Here is a 20,229-nt window from a genome sequence, read left to right as displayed (position 1 = left end):
GTGTTTCCATCAGGATGAGAAAGATATCAGCTTTATCAGGTTGGACTAAGTGACCTTCCTTGAACAGATCATATAAGACATTAATCTGATGCAAGAGACAACACTAGCTCTTCATATGTTAAGTACATTAAGTAACCAAAAAATTAAACAAAAAATTTGAAATAGTTCATTGGTTATGGAAATCCCCTTTTTAAAATTTAGTGTTATTTTCTCAGTAGAGTCATCCTCAAAATATGTGGCTTATTTTCCCTTAGTATACAAAAGTATTTATTCTGGGGGAAAAAGAGAGAGAGAATTCTTTCTTTCTGCTTGTCTTCCAATAGGGACATCAGTATCTTCTTACCTTTGGACTTGGACTCAAACTAGAACTACACCATTAGCTCTCCTGGATCTCCAGCTTGCCAATGGGAGATGTTGGACTTCCCAGCCTCCATAACCATGTGAGCCAATTCCTTATAGTAAATTGCTTTATATCTCTCTTTAGATATATTTATACATGTATATCTATATCTATTTCTATCTGTCTATCATTTATCTTTCTTTCTGCCTCTCAATCTGTATGTATCTCCTGTTGGTTCTCTTTTTCTGGAGAACCCAAACTAGTACACTTGGTTTTTTTCCCATCTCAATAAATAACCCCCAGGCATCCATATGCCCAAGCCAAAAATCATCCTTCGGTTCTTTCTATCCAGTGCATCTAAGAGTGCTATCAGCTTGGTCTCAGAAACACATCCTAAACTCTCCACTTCTCTCTTCTCCATGAGTACCACCACAGCCCAAGGACCCAGCCCCCTGACCCAGATTGTAGCAGTGGCTTTTATTTAATGGTACTGCTGCTTCTTCTGCCTCTGCCTGGGTCTCCAAATAGCAGCCAAAGTGAATTCTTAAAAACAGTCACCACACATCACTCCCCTGTTTAAAATCCTCTAAAGGCTTCACAACATACTTAGAATAAACTCCAAACTTCTAGCCTTAGCCAGCAAAGCCCACATGATCTCCCCATCTGCCCCTTCAGCCCTCCACTCTGGCCTCTCTTGATTCCTCACACATCTAACTTCCTTTTTGGACTGACTCTTTGCACTAGCTGTTTCCTCTTTCCAGAATCCCCTCCATTCCTAGACCCCCTGCCAGTATTCTCTTGAGGCAAATGCTGCGACCTCAGGGAAGCTTTCCATGGTTAATTCTTCTGAAGTAGCTAGTCACTATCCCATTACAATATTACAATTGTCAGCATGGTTAGCATGTTACTAGCAAAGATTTTACTGTGTTTTTGTTTATTCATTTCTATCTTTATTGCCTTCCCCTCATCAGGGTATAAACTTCATGAGAAAGAGACAAGATCTGTCTTGTTCACTACTCTATGTCCAGTTCCTAAAACAATACTGGGGCCATGGTGGGCATGAGACAGACATTTATTAAATGACTGACTTATGGCTTTGAGAAGCATGGTATGTTCTTGCCTCTTTGGAGCATGAGGGTAGATCAGCCCGGTTAAAAATAAATATTGGGTTAGACGGATATTGGCTCCTGGCACATAGTTGGTCTGTGTAGAAACAATTCTAGTGCCCGATGTCACATCTCCTTAGCTTGCTTCTGATTTCAGCTGCAGCTATGGTGGACAGTTCTGTGGTGGCAAGCTGATTATCAAGATTTTTTTTATTTAAGGCTTTTCAAAGAACTGGAAAGGAAAGGAAAGGAAAGGAAAGGAAAGGAAAGGAAAGGAAAGGAAAGGAAAGGAAAGGAAAGGGAAGCAAAGGAAAGTAGAGGAAGGGAAAAGAAAAAGGAAGAGACAAGTGGAACAATCCACAAAAACAAGGACTGAATAGATATGATGACACTAAACTCATATCTATCAATAGTAACTCTGAACGTGAACGGGCTTAATGACCCCATCAAAAGGCGCAGGGTTTCAGACTGGATAAAAAAGCAGGACCCATCTATTTGCTGTCTACAAGAGACTCATTTTAGACAGAAGGACACCTACAACCTGAAAATAAAAGGTTGGAGAACAATTTACCATTCAAATGGTCCTCAAAAGAAAGCAGGGGTTGCCATCCTTATATCAGATAAATTAAAATTTACCCCAAAGACTATAGTGAGAGATGAAGAGGGACACTATCTCATACTCAAAGGATCTATCCAACAAGAGGACTTAACACTCCTCAATATATATGCCCCGAATGTGGGAGCTGCCAAATATTTAAACCAATTAATAACCAAACTCAAGAAATACTTTGATAATAATACACTTATACTTGGTGACTTCAATCTAGCTCTTTCTATATTAGATAGGTCTTCTAAGCACAACATATCCAAAGAAACGAGAGCTTTAAATGATACACTGGACCAGATGGATTTCACAGATATCTACAGAACTTTACATCCAAACTCAACTGAATACACATTCTTCTCAAGTGCACATGGAACTTTCTCCAGAATAGACCACATACTGGGTCACAAATCGGGTCTGAACCGATACCAAAAGATCGGGATAGTCCCCTGTATATTCTCAGACCATAATGCCTTGAAATTAGAACTTAATCACAACAAGAAGTTTGGAAGGACCTCAAACACATGGAGGTTAAGGACCATCCTGCTAAAAGATGAAAAGGTCAACCAGGAAATTAAGGAAGAATTGAGAAGATTCATGGAAACTAATGAGAATGAAGATACAACCGTTCAAAATCTTTGGGACGCAGCAAAAGCAGTCCTGAGGGGGAAATGCATCGCAATACAAGCATCCATTCAAAAACTGGAAAGAACTCAAATTCAAAAGCTCACCTTACACATAAAGGAACTAGAGAAAAAGCAACAAATGGACCCCACCCCCAGCAGAAGAAGACAGTTAATTAAAATTCGAGCAGAACTCAATGATATCGAGACCAAAAGAACTGTGGAACAGATCAACAGAACCAGGAGTTGGTTCTTTGAAAGAATTAATAAGATAGATAAACCATTAGCCAACCTTATTAAAAAGAAGAGAGAGAAGACTCAAATTAATAAAATCATGAATGAGAAAGGAGAGATCACTACCAACACCAAGGAAATACAAACGATTCTAAAAACATATTATGAACAGCTGTATGCCAATAAATTAGGAAATCTAGAAGAAATGGATGCATTCCTGGAAAGCCACAAACTACCAAAACTGGAGCAGGAAGAAATAGAAAACCTGAACAGGCCAATAACCAGGGAGGAAATTGAAGCAGTCATCAAAAACCTCCCGAGACACAAGAGTCCAGGGCCAGATGGCTTCCCAGGGGAATTCTATCAAACGTTTAAAGAAGAAATCATACCTATTCTGCTAAAGCTGTTTGGAAAGATAGAAAGAGATGGAGTACTTCCAAATTCATTCTATGAGGCCAGCATCACCTTAATTCCGAAACCAGACAAAGACCCCACCAAAAAGGAGAATCACAGACCAATATCCCTGATGAACATGGATGCAAAAATTCTCAACAAGATACTAGCCAATAGGATCCAACAACACATTAAGAAAATTATTCACCATGACCAAGTAGGATTTATCCCCGGGACACAAGGCTGGTTCAACACTCGTAAAACAATCAATGTGATTCATCATATCAGCAAGAGAAAAACCAAGAACCATATGATCCTCTCATTGGATGCAGAGAAAGCATTTGACAAAATACAGCATCCATTCCTGATCAAAACACTTCAGAGTGTTGGGATAGAGGGAACTTTCCTCGACATCTTAAAAGCCATCTACGAAAAGCCCACAGCAAATATCATTCTCAATGGGGAAGCACTGGGAGCCTTTCCCCTAAGATCAGGAACAAGACAGGGATGTCCACTCTCACCACTGCTGTTCAACATAGTTCTGGAAGTCCTCGCCTCAGCAATCAGACAACAAAAAGATATTAAAGGCATTCAAATTGGCAAAGAAGAAGTCAAACTCTCCCTCTTTGCCGATGACATGATACTCTACATAGAAAACCCAAAAGCCTCCATCCCAAGATTGCTAGAACTCATACAGCAATTTGGTAGCGTGGCAGGATACAAAATCAATGCCCAGAAATCAATGGCATTTCTATACACTAACAATGAGACTGAAGAAAGAGAAATTAAGGAGTCAATCCCATTTACAATTGCACCCAAAAGCATAAGATACCTAGGAATAAACCTAACCAAAGAGGTGAAGGATCTATACCCTAAAAACTATAGAACACTTCTGAAAGAAATTGAGGAAGACACAAAGAGATGGAAAAATATTCCATGCTCATGGATTGGAAGAATTAATATTGTGAAAATGTCAATGTTACCCAGGGCAATTTACACGTTTAATGCAATCCCTATCAAAATACCATGGACTTTCTTCAGAGAGTTAGAACAAATTATTTTAAGATTTGTGTGGAATCAGAAAAGACCCCGAATAGCCAGGGGAATTTTAAAAAAGAAAACCATAGCTGGGGGCATCACAATGCCAGATTTCAGGTTGTACTACAAAGCTGTGGTCATCAAGACAGTGTGGTACTGGCACAAAAACAGACACATAGATCAATGGAACAGAATAGAGAACCCAGAAGTGGACCCTGAAATGTACAGTCATCTAATATTCGATAAAGGAGCAAAGACTATCCATTGGAAGAAAGACAGTCTCTTCAATAAATGGTGCTGGGAAAATTGGACATCCACATGCAGAAGAATGAAACTGGACCACTCTCTTTCACCATACACAAAGATAAACTCAAAATGGATGAGAGATCTAAATGTGAGACAAGAGTCCATCAAACTCCTAGAGGAGAACACAGGCAACACCCTTTTTGAACTTGGCCACAGTAACTTCTTGCAAGATAGATCCACAAAGGCAAAAGAAACAAAAGCAAAAATGAACTATTGGTACTTCATCAAGATAAGAAGCTTTTGCACAGCAAAGGATACAGTCAACAAAACTAAAAGACAACCTACAGAATGGGAGAAGATATTTGCAAATGACGTATCAGATAAAGGGCTAGTTTCCAAAATCTATAAAGAACTTATTAAACTCAACACCAAAGAAACAAACAATCCAATCATGAAATGGGCAAAAGACATGAAGAGAAATCTCACAGAGGAAGACATAGACATGGCCAACAAGCACATGAGAAAATGCTCTGCATCACTTGCCATCAGGGAAATACAAATCAAAACCACAATGAGATACCACCTCACACCAGTCAGAATGGGGAAAATTAACAAGGCAGGAAACAACAAATGTTGGAGAGGATGCGGAGAAAAGGGAACCCTCTTACACTGTTGGTGGGAATGTGAACTGGTGCAGCCACTCTGGAAAACTGTGTGGAGGTTCCATAAAGAGTTAAAAATAGACCTGCCCTACGACCCAGACATCGCACTGCTGGGGATTTACCCCAAAGATTCAGATGCAATGAAACGTCGGGACACCTGCACCCCGATGTTTCTAGCAGCAATGGCCACAATAGCCAAACTGTGGAAGGAGCCTCGGTGTCCATCGAAAGATGAATGGATAAAGAAGATGTGGTTTATGTATACAATGGAATATTACTCAGCAATTAGAAACGACAAATACCCACCATTTGCTTCAACGTGGATGGAACTGGAGGGTATTATGCTGAGTGAAATAAGTCAATCGGAGAAGGACAAGCAGTGTATGTTCTCATTCATTTGGGGAATATAAATAATAGTGAAAGGGAATATAAAGGAAGGGAGAAGAAATGTGTGGGAAATATCAGGAAGGGAGACAGAACATAAAGACTCCTAACTCGGGGAAACGAACTAGGGATGGTGGAGGGGGGGAGGAGGGCGGGTGTTGGAGGGGAATGGGTGACGGGCACTGAGGTGGACACTTGACAGGAGGAGCACTGGGTGTTTTTCTGTATGTTGGTAAATTGAACACCAATAAAAATTAATTAAATAAATAAATAAATAAATAAATAAATAAATAAATAAAAAAGAAAAAGGAAGAGACAAGAAGAGAAAGAAAAAGTCACTAGCAGAGCCCAGAAGACCTAGGAAGGTCATGTTTGGAGGGCAAACCTCAACACAGGGAGTGGGAATTGATGAATAAAAGGCCTTTGAGGGCAGCCCCGGTGGCCCAGCAGTTTAGCACGGCCTTCAGCCCAGGGCGTGATTCTGGAGCCCAGGGATTGAGTCCCACGTTGGGCTTCCTGCATGGAGCCTGTTTCTCCCTCTGCCTATGTCTCTACCTCTCTCTCTCTCTCTCTCTCTTTCTCTTTCTCTCTCTCTGTCATGAATAAATAAATAAAATCTTTTAAAAATAAACAAAGAAACAAACAAATAAATAAATAAATAAATAAGAGGACTTTGATCTTCTGGGGTGCCTGACTGACTCAGTCCGTACAGCATGCAACTCTTGATCCTGGGATTGTAAATTCAAGTCCCAAGTTTGGTGTAGATATTACTTAAAAAAAAAAAGAGGCCTTGCATCCTCTAGTGGGACTATCCTGAGATGTAGTCTTCACAATTCCTCACGGAGTTGCCAGCAGAAGTGGACAACAGCAGCCCAGAGCAGAAACTAGCTCACAACCTCTATTCGTGGTTCCTCCTTCTCTGTCTTCCTCCCACTTCCCTCACTGCCTCCTGCTCTTTCTCACCTCCTCAAATCCTTGTCCTGGGCTCTCTTTCAAGGGTTCCCAAACTAAGGTGGTGCTTCATAGTTCTTGAGCACATGAATGGTTCAATTGCGGTAGACAATTGCAAAACAACTTAAGAAACGTTCCCCACCACAGTCTTGAAAAATATTAAAAGCTATTCTCAACTGCCCACATAGCCTGTAGATTTATATATTTTTATGTTTTTCCTTTTGTAAACCTTGTGTGGAAAATATCCATTTAAAAAATTATTTATTTATGCATGAGAGAGAGAGAGAGAGAGAGGCAGAGACACAGGCAGAGGGAGAAGCAGGCTCCATGCAGGGAGCCTGATATGGGACTAGATCGGGACTCCAGGATCATGCACTGGGCGGAAAGCAGGCGCTAAACTGCTAAGCCACCCAGGGATCCCTGAAAATATCCATTTATAAAAGAATAGATCAGCATTCTTAATTTTCCAAGGTGCAGTCTCTCTTATGGAACCCATTTGATTGTTAGACTCTAATTATTCTAGTCTGTCCTTGGACAGGAAATATGTCCTTGACCAAAACACTTTACTTTTGTCACCTTGTATGTAAAATTAATGGGATAGATAGCTCCTTTCTGAGGTGTATTTCGGTTCTGAGGTTCTGGAGGTCTTTATCCAAACTACATAATGTTTGCTGAGGGCAAACACAGCCCCCCTTAGAGGCAGGGCACACCTATGGCCAGCGGCAAGGCACCACAAGGCTAATGGAATTTAAGCTTCAGACTCCCTCACCTGCACTGACTTCCCGTGAAACCTTAGGAAGGACCCTCACCATGTGCTTACAGGGTCATGTGCTTTGTAAAATGTGCAATAGTAACGCAGTTTCTTCTTGTTTTTCTTAAAGAAGGCCCCCCAAGTTTTACAAGCTTCAAGCTGTACAAGCCAATAGCTGTCCATGGCTGCATCCTGTGCTCTGGGTAATTCTGTTGTGACTCCACACTGGGGCCTCCACTAGCTTCAACGGCCTCTGGGCTGTGTAGAGAGATGGATTCTTTCCCACTCTTAAGCCACAGATTTGCCATGAAAGTAAGCAATGGGTGCCTTCAAGTTTCAAAATGGCTGTGCCTTTGAAGTCTCTGAGTATGAAGTCCCTGTGCTGCTGAGCTGTGTTTTGCATTTTAGAAGCTGAGCGGTTTGAAATTTTGCTTTCTGGCCTGTCATGTGTTTATTTAGAAGCTTTAATTAGTATACTTTAATCTAGACTACTTCTGTATCCCTGAAAATGTTTTTTAACGAATGATAGGTTTTGCTTATAAGGTAGGCTGCTGGCCACAAAAAGTTCCCATATTAATAATTTGCCTTGCAGTATTTATTTATTTTTAAAGTTAACTTAGCATTCATTAAATGCCAGGCACTATGTTAAGAGCTATATAAGCATTGGTTCATTTATTCCTCTGGAGACTGCTGTAAGGTTTTATCCTCATTACACGGATGAAGAAACTAAGGCCCAGAGAGGTTAAGAAAATTGCCCAAAGTCCCACAGCCAGGAAATTGTGAAATACAAATTCAAATCCGTCTTTAATCTTAACTATGGCACCATCTTAACTCTAATGGCAGGTGAAACCCTCTAGGAAATATGTTCACAGACTATTTGAGTTACAACATTGATTTTTGAGTTGAGATATTGATATACTTATTAAAAATCACTCCCACTTCCATTTTTATATTCATGTTTGTAAGTGGCTATCATGCTATACATGCAGTGGCATCTATCCATCCATTCCTTCACTTACTTGTCCTTTCCTTTATCCATCCACCTACCCACCTACCTATCCACTCACCCTTCCACCCATCCATCCACTTACTCACTTATCTGTCCATCCATCCATCATACAGTCCTCCATGTACCAGGCCCCCTTCTAGGTGCTGGCATCCCATGACATGTTGCCTTTCATATTACGTCCCACATTCAGACAGACTTCCCTTCTCCTCTCTGCCCATCCAAATCCTACCCAGCTCTCACATCCAGTTCAAGTCCCTCATTGTCCTTGAAGTCTCCTCTCACTACATTAATCCAAATGAGCTCAGTGTAACTTTGGATTGGATGTAATATTAAAGAACCCAAGACTCAGAATTAAGCAGACTGGGCTCAAATCCCAGCTCTGCTTCCTCCATAACTATGTGAGTAAATTGTTCCTTCTGGGTCTCTGACTTCTTCATTTCTGTGAATTAGAAATAATAATAAAAAGAATAGTAATAATGATAATATCTACCTCATAAGGTAGTTGGAAGATTAAATAAGGAGCTGAATGTAAGTTATATAGCAGCCAGTAGATGCTTAATCCAGGTTAATTCCTCTCCTCTCCCCTCTGCGCCTTTCTCTCTAAAAACACTGGACGAACGGTCTGTACTACATCTGACTCAGATTCAGGCTCTTAATTAATTGTTAAATGTGTATAAATCATTTCCCTGATAAGAAGCCTATTAATTCCTTAACTGCATAGGACACATCTTATGCATCTTTAGCATCTTTCCTCTTGCCTGGGGTTTCAATACAGTGCTAAGGGCATAGTGAGCACTCCATAGTTGTCAGGTCAAATTGGAGTCAATGTTTCACCCATTTCTCTCAGTTGTCAAGAAAAAAAAGTCAGGAAGCTGCCTAGCAGGTTCTCAAAACCCACACTCGGGCCAGAGCTCCCACGTGTATGCTTGCTCTGAATCTCTACGTTCATGTCCTGGGGTCCATGCCATCATTGTGGCTCTTGCCAGGTTGTGTTGACAGCAGTATAGCTCCCACTTAGGGCCTGGGGAAGGGGTAGGGGTTGGGTGGAGAGAAAGGCAGATGCTGAAGCCATGTCCTAAGTCTGACTGACGTGCAGGACTTACCGTGGCATCTGGCCCTGGATCCCAAACCTCCTGCCAACCAGGGTCTCTTACTGCAGATCTAAGGACACCAAAGGGAAGGCAGAGCAACATGCAGGCAAATGGAGTTGAATCAAGGAGCAGGCCAGGCAGTGGCCAGTCAGGATGTCGATCTACACAAGATATAAGCTGTTTTTGCTTCTACTAAGAGAGATGACATTTATCATTGGGAACTAAAAATGCTCCTTGCTATCCCCTGCCAATCACGATTGGGGTTTTGTGAAAGTCACCATCAGTCAGAATCTGACGAGGTTGTGAAAATCTTCCAATGCTTAGTGCTATTAACTGGGAACTTACAACTTATTTTATCATTAAATTTAAAAATCCTTTAAAGGGCCTCCTTAAGAAGTCCACTTCAGAAAGGCAGCAAAGAAAACTGAAGAGAGAATCAGAAATTCTGAAAGGGGGAACATTTTGACAGATTTTCCCGAATATTGATTTTGCTTCAGGCCTACTAATTAATTTGTTTCTGTTAAATTGTATTTCTTCACACGAAATCCATATTTGTTCATAATATTTATCCATAGGAAATTGCAAGCCCCACTTAACAACTGGTGAATAAGTAATCAGAGAATAGTTATTTGAAAACATAGCAATGATTGCTGCATGAGTGTGCTTCCAAGGGTGAGGACATGAGCTTTGCACAGTTTGTCTTGATTGGCGTTTTCCCAGAGGCCAACTCCAACACCAGGAAAATGTGGAGAGTTTATTTAGGAGGTGATCCCAGCACTGGGAGAGGGGTGGGGAGGCCAGACAGGAAAGGAAAGGCAGCAAATGAAGAATGCATTCTTAATCACCTTTCCATTGTGAGGAAACTAGAACCTGACCCTGCTGAGAGACGCTGGGAGCCCATGTAGATTACCTGGCTTAGGCTTATCCTGCTCAAGGAGCTAGAGCTGAAGTATTTACATGCCATCTCCCATAAATCATGGCGAGAGGGCTGCCCCAGGGGGTGTTAATTCTGGTACTTCTCTGACCTGCCCTGTGCGTAGGCAGAGCTGTTTCCCTCTCTTTAAAAAAATAAATAAATAAAGACCCTAAGGCATGGGTGTCTGTTGGATCAGCTCACCCCAAAATGGGAGGGAATATAAGCAGGTACCAGTAGCATCTGCTACCTCCAGTATTGCCAGCTGCAGCACAGTGCCTGGCCACAGTGGACACTCAATATTTTTCTACCAAATGAATGAATCCATGACCACATCTGTTTTAGGAAGGCCACAGTGGGGACACCTGGGTGGCTCAGTGGTTGAACGTCTGCCTTTGGCTCTTGTCACTCCATCCCAGGATCAGTGGGATCAGGCTCCCGCAGGGAGCCTACTTCTCCCTCTGCCTATGTCTCTAATGAATAAATAAAACCTTAAAAAGAAAAGAAAAGAAAAAAGAAATGAAAAAGAAAGAAAAGAAAAAAGTAAAAGAAAAGAAAGGCCACAGTGATGGCTGAAGAGGTAACCTATGGGGGCAGCATGAAATGGCAGGGTACCCAGGTGCTCCAGGCTTTTGGATACAACTGTAAGACAACTTTGGGAGTCTTGAGACTCCACTGTGATAGAGATGAAGAAAAGATTGGAAAATTATAAAAGCAGTTGAAACTGGAAAGGCAAAAAGCCCACCATGGGGACATACTGTGGCAGTTGAGCACAATGGTTAGCTAACCGTGTCTGGATTCTAAATGTAGTTTTATCATCTGTGAGTTCATAGATGGCTTTGGACCCTTGTTAAACTCAGTCTTAGTTCTTATTTATACATCGAGCTAATTCCCTCCTCGTAGTTCTGTGAGAATGAAATGAGAGAATGTATGTAAATGACTTTCCACTATTGCATGTACTAGAGCTGAATATGTGGCTGATATCTTTCCCAGGGACCCTGGCTGTTGGGCTCCCCTCAGTGTGCTGAGCAGCTGGCAGAGTGGCTGGCACAGAGCAGGTGCATGAGAAATAATGTTGAATTAAAATAATCGTTTGCTTTCTCCCTATGTCAATTAACTCATCACCTTATCTCCTTCTTCTTACATTTTTTTAAAAGTAGGTTCCACATGCAGGGTGGATCTCAGTGCGGGACTTAAACTCACGACCCTGAGATCAAGACCTGAGCTGAGATCAAGAGTCAGACGCTTAATCAACTGCGCCCCCCAGGTGCCCCTCACCTTTTCTCCTTCTGTCCAAGAATTGTTGTGGTTTATCTCCGATGTCCTGAGTGTGTGAAACGTGAATTGAAAAAAATCTGCCAGAACTTGGGCTGGGGACATATTTACTAATCTTACCTTGTGTCCAGAACTGTGGCAAGCACTTTCTATGGATAATTGTATTTAATACTAAGAACGGGCATTAGATTGAACCATATGGAATTGTCATTTCTTTAGGTCAAAATGGTTAAATGTCAACAATTTCATATGCTTCTAATCTATACATGGGTTAAATCTTATTATTGTTATTCTCAATATATAGATGAGAAATCTGAGATTTGACAGGGTAAATAACTTAATCGCAATCGGATCCATGCTTTTCAAATTGTATTGTGCATATAATCATTGGCGACCTTGCCTCGTGCAGATTCTGATTCAGTAGGTCTGGGGAGGGGCAGATTCGGCATTTCTGCAAGTTCCCAAGTCGTTCCTGTTGGTCCGTGGACCACACACTTTGAGTAACAAGGATTAGAGAAAAACTGACTTGAGCTGACCTTGTCCTTAAAGAACCCCTAGAGCTGTGATGGGGATCAAGTTAGGAGACTACCAAACAAGCATCGTCTAGACATTAATTTTTGATAAAAGGATTTGCCTTGCATTCAACCAATTGAGTGCTTCTATGCATTGAGCTAGACCCTCATTTGTGGATCAGAAGACTTCCCTCCTCCCATCCTTCTTTCCTATCTCTCTTTTTCTCTCTCTTTTGATTTCTCTTTTCCCTTTGATTACGATTGTATTAAACTTTTTGCAGGTACAAATAACAGAAACTGACTCTCACTTCGTAGAGTCAAAAGACAAATTGGTTGGCAGACTATGTGGGCTCACAGAATTCCCAGAAAGTCTAGGGGACCATGCTTGGAATAGAGGCTAGAAGCAAAACAGCTCCAGAGGGTCAAGAAGCCAGAACCCCAACCCCAACTGTTTCTCAAGAGATGTGGCTCTTTCACTGTCCCCTCATGGCCACTCCAGCCAAAGATACCCCTCTGCTCCCCATAATAGCTGCTACTACAAAGGAATTTTAATGACCATTCACTTTTCCACCATCCCTTCAGGAGTCCAAGTCAAGGGCAAGAGAGCTGGCTGCTCTCGGGCTAAATTCTAGGAGTTGCTGCCAGGGGACCAGGAAGAAGCAGGGCACTGCACTTTGCAGGCTGCTCCAGTGCACAGTTCCCTAATAGAGGACTGATGCTGGACAATCCGACCTACAAATATCCACCACAGCTCTGCAGGGTTAGTCTCCTTTAGTCTTCCTTCTGGAACAGAGAAAATACCTGAGCTGCTGTGCAATTACTGAAAACCTCAAGGAAATAAGTGGAAAGCACAGCCTGTGAACCTGAAACTCTAATAACGACAACCTAAAGAGCACCAAGCTTTTCATCCTGCTCAGCCACAGGAAAAAGGGAGGAAGGAAAAAACAAGAATTTTACCCTAATTGTAGAATCTGCTGATGAAAATCCTGAAGCACTTGCTGATGACTAAATTATTCTGTAAACCAAACATGACTCTCTGTAGCTCACCAGGAGCTGAGAGGCTTAGACAGTGCCTTTCCTTCCTGCTTCTCTCCCTCTCTCCCTCCCTCCCTCCCTCCCTCCCTCCCTCCCTCCCTCCCTCCCTCCCTCCTTCCTCCCTCCTTCCCGCCCTCATTCTTCCCTCCCATCCTTTCCTGCTTTCATTAATTTATGCATACATGTACATAATAAACTTTTACTGAGTACTTTCTATGTTTCAGGTGCTGTGCTAGGCTCAGAGGAAACAAAGATGAACAAAAAAGAATTCCTCAGAAGGAGCTCCGTGCAATGAGAATGTGGGGTATGATCACGATAAACTGAAAGTAGGAGTTATTGTACAGCTAGTGATGGAGGGCTCTGAGAATGGGGTAAGCTTTTTGTTTAGTGAGAGAAACATGTTTCCTCTGGTTGGCAGATTTGCTGTAGAAAGCAAAATGTTTTTAGCTGCAAAAGCATGGGGATGTTTTCAAGACAAGAAGCTCCCAGTCCTAACTTGCTTACAGAGCAAGTCACCGTCCAACTGTCACCAGTAGGGGGCGACAACACGATGGATTAAAACTGGTCCTGAGAAGGACTTCTACAGGAAACATCTAACCTCTTCATTGTAGGAGCTGGAAAAATAAAAGTCTGGCAATAATATATATATATATTTTTTCTTTTATATATATATAAAATTATATTACTTATAATTTTATATATATTTTTTTTCTTTTATAGAATGCTGTTTCAAAACTTTACAGTCTGTTCTAGGGAGTAGGTCTTTATGTTAGTGAGGGAGGAAATTCACATAAAGAAATCAGGTCCCGTGTAAAATCAGTGGGATTTAAGTTATAATAATAAGAGTCCAGGGGACCAAAAACTTCACAAAAATATATTCCTCAGTGTTAAAATGTAATCTGTCCTTATGTACTAGCTGATTAGCAATATTTAGAGAGTCACTACTTGGTGGTGTTCCAGGGACTGAGTGGAATCAAAAAAGGCAACCCATCTTCAAAGGAAATATGAATATCAAGATTTTTTTTAATTGAGCACGTAACAATAAGTTGGCTATTTTTGTTCTCGTATCTATTTTATAGGATATGAAAAGTAAATGGGATCTGCAACTACTGCTTCTACAGTGTAGCTTTGGGTTGCTGCCTTCCACCAACTTCTCCATACTCAGAAGATGCAAGATTTGTTTCCATTGCTGAGTAGTCTCATTCATCAATTATCTAGTAGTGCATAAGCACCTATGTGTTGGTAGCAGTTTGTTGGGGCCCTGAGGGACATTGAGATCTCCAAGGCATTTTCTCTATCCAGAAGGCATTTGCAATCCAGCTAGAGTAAAACATGGGAACAGACATGCGATTTAATAACAACGGACAGAGCCAGATGCCTCGGGTGCACAGTCGGGGCTGCAGAAGACTGACTAGCACAGGGGATGAAGTGTGAGCTTTCAGCAGGCACCCTGGCTCTGCTGTGCTGGAGGCTGGTCCTCCCTAAGTCCTCACTCACCTCACTGGGAAGTCAATGGGCCTATAGAGACAGTATACGGTGCTTGATCCTGGAACCAGCTCATCTCTATGGGAACTTGGACAAGTTAATCTCTGAGCCTTAGTTTTCTTATTAGGTAAGTGGAAATTATAAGAGTGCTGACTTAATGGGGTTGTTATGTGGATGATTCAGGCAATCTGTGAAAGATGTTTAGTCCAGCTTCTGGTACATGATTTGCTTTTATTATCTTGATGGTGCCTCAGTTTCCTTTTCTGTAAACTGCCAATAACAATGATCTATATTTCACAGGGCCACTGTAAGGATTAAGTGTAATAAAAGTTATAAATTGCTAAGCATGAGGGCGGGCGCCTGGGTGGCTCAGTGGTTGAGCATCTGCCTTTGGCTTAGGTCATGATCCCGGGGTCCTGAGATTGAGTTCTGCATCGGGCCTCTAGCAGGAAGCCTGCTTCTCCCTCTGCCTGTGTCTCTGCCTCTCTCTGTGTCCCTCGTGAATAAATAAATAAAATCTTTAAAAAATTGCTAAGCATGGTTCTTGGGATGTAATAAGTATCCAAGAGCTACTGCCAGTGGAAGAGAAAGATCACTTCATGCCAAGGTAGTCAAGGAAGCCTTCCTGGAAGGAAAGCGCCCTGAAGGATAATCTTTGGAAAAAATAGAGAAGGAGGCATTCTAGGCAGGGCACAGACATGGAGGTGGCAATATAAAAGTTAAAAAAAAAAAAAAGTAGAGGGTCAGTTCCCTGAATGGAGCACCTGATCAAATCAGAAAGTTAGAAAAACCATTAGACACAAGGAAGGCCACACTGCAGCAACCAAAATTGTGGCTGGCTCATGAGACAAATCACTTTAATAAGCCACTTCCCTCTCTGGGCCTCAGCTTCTGGGCTGGAAAGATTGGACAGGAACAATTCCTCATCAGGGACTCTTCCAGTGCTAACATTCTCCATTTAGTCCAAGTTTGTTCCACAGTGGATTAAAATAAATACGTGAGCGCACATGTTTACACAATCCCAAAGGACGTTGAAATTCACGTGGAATGTCAGTGCTTCTGCCAGGAGGCAAAGTTTCCTGAGAGTGTCTTATTCTTTATATCATTCCTCCATCCCTCTAGTCATCCATCAAGTGTGTAATGAGCACCTACTATGTGCAAAACACTGTTCTAGATGCTAGGCTTTCTTTCTAAAACCAGGATCTGACCATGTCATAGCCCTGCTTAGATACTTTAGTGAGTTCCCATTGCTGAGGGCAAATTCCAGGTCACGCACACCAGGTAGTCACCCACCTGCATGCTTTTCTTGTCTTTTTTTTTTTTTTAAGATTTTATTTATTTATTTATTCATGAGAGACAGAGAGAGAGAGAGAGAGAGAGAGAGAGAGAGAGAGGCAGAGACACAGGCAGAGGGAGAAGCAGGCTCCATACACGGAGCCCGATGTGGGACTCGATCCCGGGACTCCAGGACCACGCACTGGGCCTAAGGCAGGCGCTAAACCACTGAGCCACCCAGGGATCCCCTGCATGCTTTTCTTTATGCGGTTTCCCCTCTCTGGATTGCCCCTCCTAGTGATCCAGATGCTTCTGAGATATCCCCTCCTCTCTGAAGCTGTCAGGAAAGCTGTCTTGGTTCCCATCCCTACCCCAGGCTGGCATCATGTTCTCTTCTCTGTGCTCATACAGCTCTTTGTCCCACCTCTATCGCTGTACTGGTCGCCTTTTACTCTAATTCGCTGTTTGTGTGGCTTTCTCTCCTGCTGGATTTTTAATTCCAGGAGGCAGGAAGAGTGTTTCACTCCTTTGTAACCTCCGCACCTGGCATACAGCTTGGCACAGGGGACAAAATGAAGTCTTTGATGAATTTGCTTATTGAGACTTTGCAAGTCGTTGAGAACGACGATGTGAATAGTAGTGACAATAATAGTAACTTTCTTATATCATGTATTTCTCCCATGCCAACTCTGAGCCAAGAGCTTTGGATCTGTGATCTGTTTAGTTTTAATCCCTACAATGCCCTGCGAGGCCAGGATTGAGGACTGGAGAGGCGCACAGCGTCTCAGGAGTCAGAGAGGCCAGGGTATGAGTTTCACCTCCACATGCCTGCACTTTGTGCCTGAGTCAGGGGGCATGGCTAAGGAGGCAAGTGGGGCTAAATGCCCCCTCTGTTTGCCAATCCAAGCTCTCTGGATCAGGGCTGCATCTGCCCAGAAGAAAGAGGCTCCTTTTTCAAATATGAGAAAAGACACCTTAAGGGCATTGCACTAGCCTCATCTGACTCCACCTCTTGCCAGTGGTGACCTTGTACATGTTCCTTAACCCAGTTTTGGCCTTGATTCCTTATCTGTGGAATGGGGTTGTAGCGCCCCAACCTCAGAGGGTCCTTCTTAGGGTGAGGCGGGATAACACATGTGATATGCTGGCACATGTCTGACATTTGGATTCACTAAATGTTCGCTATTGTTATTATTATTAGTGGTAATAGCCCTATTTTCCAAACGAGAATTTCAACAGAAGAGTTGGCAGAGAGAAGAACCTAAGGGCATCCTTCCATGTAGGGGCATCAGAAGGAACAATGAGAGTGAGGGGTTAAAAATGTTGACCGAGAGTGAGTTAGAAGAGATGCTGGCCAGGTGTCAAGTGCTTCTGAGAGATTAAGTGGGAAGATGCTGAGAAAAATCCCCTAATTTGACAGTTAGAGGTCATTAGTGACCTTTGCATGAAAGTACCAAGACAGCAGGAGAGGAAGCCAGATTGCTGTGGGTTAAGGAATCAATGACTGATAAGGTAGAAATAGAAACTCTGGCCTCTTCACCAGAAACTGGGACCTAGGTCAGTTGTCTCAATGAGATACAGGATAGATATACATCCTCTCTCACATATTTTATTTAGGGAGAGAAGCATCCCCTGCAAAGGGCCAGATCAGCAGAGCTCTCAAGGAGCATGGGCCACCCCCTCCCCACTGAACCCAAATCTCTTTGGAGTATCTGGCAAACTATCCAGATTTCTGGGATGACAGGGAGGATTACTGGCCTCAACTACCCACTTCTAGGTGGGACTCTCTTTTCTTTAAGGAGAGAGGAGAGTTAAATGAATTTTGGCGGGGGCAGAGGGCAGTCAACAAGACGCAGGTGCAAAACAGATGACAGGATGAGATTGAGCACCCACATCGATGGATCTGTCCTCTGGAGTGGTGTGGATGGGGAAAAGCAAGGAGAAAGACACATGGACAAGTCAAGGAGGTAGCAGAAGGAAGTTGAGGAACTCTCTGGATGGCCTGTCTTTCTGGGAACAAAAAGAGGCAAAGTCCCCTGAGAAAGTGATGAGTATAAGGTGAAGGGCAGTCCACCAGTCAGGATAGATTAAATGCTATAACAGGCAGTCTCTGAGTTTTAGGGGCTTAGGAGAGGCCTTTGATTTGTGCAGTGGTGTGTGACTCCTTTCCCCATTTTGTGGCTCCTGTAGGATCTCAGAGTCCTGTTCTGGACCTTCTGCATCTGCTAGCAAATACAAGAAGAGAGAAAGACTGTGGAGGATTGTGTAGGAGATTTTATAGGCCACTCTTGGAAGTGTTGCACATCACTTTGCCTGTGTTCCATTGGCCAAACTTCAATCACATGGCCACCCCTAACTGCAAGGGAGGAATATTAAATGGTATGCACAATATGGTCTTGTCTGTACTTTCAAGGCCTAGAATGGAGTGGATGCTGAGTAAGCACCACTAAATAAATGAGGAGATGGATATTATCTCATATGCTTATCGTCACTATTCTACTTGAGCCATGCTGCAAGTTCAAAGACAATATAGACTCAATTTCCTATATATGAGCTAAAGGTTGAACTTAGAGTTATTCCTCCTGTGATGTAGATCTCAGGGGTTCCTCCCTGGGATCCATTCATACTTAGTACCAGGATGTTTGCTACCTGGGGTTAGGCCTGAAGTGTGTGGTTAATGAATCTGGTAGAGTGATGCTGACTTACTGTCAGAGAGATAAAGATCAGGGTTTTTCTTCCAAAGCCCAGTGTTATAGCAAGTTGAGCTACTCTGCCAGAAAAATACATTAACTAACCCTTGAGCTATAATTTGCAAACCAAATATGAGCTAACCAGCCCAAGGTTTTGCTAGCCAGATTTCAGCTGAACTATCCAGCGCCTTGCTAAACTAGCCACTCCCAAGATGAATAGACAGGTCACTGAGATAAGCATCCTTCAGTTAAGCTAACTCATTTGAAATCAAACTATTTGTCCTCAAGTTACCACTGAATCAACTGTATCCTACAGAAAATGTTTAAGACCCAGGACTGGGATTAATCTTCTCCATGACCTTTATAATGGCCCCTTTTATGGATAACATGAGCTCTAGAAAGGGAAGGAAAGCTGGTGATATGAGTCATATTCCCTACAGGGCAAGTAAAGGGCTCCTTATCAGGCTGGCAAAGCTTGCCTGCAAGTAGAGCATGATGTGGAACCATGTCAGGCAGGGAATGCCAGAGATATTTTTATAAATGACTCCAGAGATATCAACAATGTGGGACTGGTGCAAAGATTCCCATATTTGCAGATGCTATTCCATTAACAAGGGTGCCCACAAATGAGAGTGAGTGCCAATAAGCCCAAGAAGGAAGAAGGAAACAGAGGCAGATGGTTATAAAAAAAATCAGTGTTTCAGACTTGGGGAGACACAGAAGCTGGGCTGACATCTCTGAGTCAGCCAGCCTGGCTGGCTGGGTAGCTAGATGGTCGATGTGAAGGGGGATAGGTGCCCAGGGCCAGAAGCCCTGCCCAGACTGAAGGGATGCTAAGGATGAGGGCTCTGATGACGAAGAGATGGGCATCCCTTCAAAGGGCCAGATCAACAGATTCCCGAGGGAACATGGACCGTTCTCTCCTACCTGAACCCCAGATATGTCTGGAAAATATAGCCATCTCTCCAGATCCCTGGGATGGCAAGAAGAAGGACTTGCCTCAACTACCCACCTCCAGACAGAACTTCGTTGAACTGATCAAGATAAAAGAACTCATTTCAAAGCAATAGTTGCGGTGTCCTGCCTAGAAAGAGGCCAAACTTTGGAGTCAGTGGGTGCTTTTTTCTTTTTAAGAGATTTTATTTATTTATTCATGAGAGACACACAGAGAGAGGCAGAGACATAAGCAGAGGGAGAAGCAGGTTTCCTGCTGGAAGCTCAATGCAGGACTCAATCCCAGGACCCCAGGATCACAACCTGAGCCAAAGACAGATGCTCAACCACTGAGCCACCCAGGTGCCCCTGAGTCAGTGTGTTCTAATCCCACCAATTACCTCATAATAACTCTGTGGCCTTGGGCAAGTCATTCAGAATCTCTGGGTCTCACTTTTCTCTATTCAATTTTGCAGGTTAGTGAGGATTTAATGAGATTGTGCACGGAAACAGTAGGTGCTTATTAAATGTTTCTCTCCATTTCTTCCAAGCCTTACTCAGTGGTCCTGGGGCCAGGCTTAATCCTTCCCTCACCACAGTGGAGCCCTGGGCTGGCTTGTTGCGTCTCTCCTACGCTGCCCAACTTGACCGGCCTGCCCTGGCCCATGCACACCTGCTG

The 20,229-nt window shown here is 42.8% G+C and overlaps 1 long non-coding RNA gene across 1 annotated transcript in view; it reads left to right on the top strand.

The window, feature by feature from the left end:
* The first annotated feature begins 287 nt into the window (after nucleotides 1-287).
* LOC121500219 overlaps nucleotides 288-20,229 on the top strand; it is a 53,926-nt gene continuing 33,984 nt past the window's right edge. The window contains exons 1-3 of the long non-coding RNA XR_005990335.1: nucleotides 288-440; nucleotides 13,392-13,471; nucleotides 14,247-14,779. This is a non-coding gene — a long non-coding RNA (uncharacterized LOC121500219). The remainder of the gene's footprint in view (nucleotides 441-13,391; nucleotides 13,472-14,246; nucleotides 14,780-20,229) is intronic.

This window comes from Vulpes lagopus, chromosome 10 (assembly GCF_018345385.1).
Source record: "Vulpes lagopus strain Blue_001 chromosome 10, ASM1834538v1, whole genome shotgun sequence".
NCBI classification, from domain to species: Eukaryota; Metazoa; Chordata; class Mammalia; order Carnivora; family Canidae; genus Vulpes; species Vulpes lagopus.
Note: the sequence above shows the minus strand (reverse complement) of the source record. Positions and strands in the feature narration are given on the sequence as shown.